Below are 1,095 nucleotides of genomic sequence, written 5' to 3'. Positions count from 1 at the left end.
GGAGTGCTTCCAACCCACAGATACTCCATGAGACGGAATTGCATCTCCTTCGTGTCACAGTGTGGTGTGCAGTTTCATCACACTGCATTGTCGGGCCCTACTTCTTCGAAAAAAACGGTCACACCGTTACGGTTACGGGAGACCGTTACTTGAGCATGTTGAGAGAGTTTTTCTATCCGGAATTACTCCGAATGAGAATTTCTTTCAACTCTGTGTGGTTTCAGCAAGATGGTGCAGCTCCTCACATAGCCCAACCTGTTATGACAGAATTGCGACGAAAATTTTGCAATAAGCTGATATCCAGAAATTCCACATTCCGTTGGCCACCCAGGTCGCCTGACCTTGCTGCACCTGACTTTTTCTTGTGGGGTTATTGGAAACAAGAAGTATACAAAGCAAAACCAACAAATTTGAATGAACTAAGGTAATCCATTTGAGAAACAATTGCGGCTCAACTCTCCAAGCAGTAATGAACAACTTTTTGGTAAGATACCGCACATGCATCAACGAGAAGGGGGGCGTTTAAATTTCATTATTTTTAAAACTAATTAAGCAATATTTAATAGAATTGAATGAGCTTTAACATGTATGAAAGAAAAATGAATTCCATACAGTGAAAACAAAATTATTTGAGTTTCTTAATGTAGCAAAATTCATCAGCCACAATGTATCCTACAAATGTGTTGTTAACTTCGATATTCACGCCTCTAAATTGAATGCTAACTGTTCTGCCATTGTCGTCTGGTGAGCGACGCTGATACAGTGTATATCCATCATTTCTCGTTTGTGTTTCCGAAAGAAAAGCACATGAATAGTGTTTCGTGCATTTATTGTCAGACATACAAACCGAAGTGTGATTGTGGTTTCCGCAAGGTCTATGGGATATATTGGTTTTCATAACTTCGTATTACACTGGATCTTACTCCGCGTCAGGAATTTCCGCAGAAATTATGTCATCAATTTGATCTGGTGTAACCACCATTTACCATCCAAAGAAGAATGAGTACGTGCGACAACCTCTCTTTTGCCACTCAACAGAGCACATCTAGCATCTAACAGCCCCACATATACCTACATTACTCCAAGATAAAGTCC

Source organism: Bactrocera latifrons, unplaced genomic scaffold (genome assembly GCF_001853355.1).
Source record: "Bactrocera latifrons isolate USDA-ARS-PBARC rearing strain unplaced genomic scaffold, ASM185335v1 scaffold_240, whole genome shotgun sequence".
Taxonomy (NCBI): domain Eukaryota; kingdom Metazoa; phylum Arthropoda; class Insecta; order Diptera; family Tephritidae; genus Bactrocera; species Bactrocera latifrons.
Note: the sequence above shows the minus strand (reverse complement) of the source record.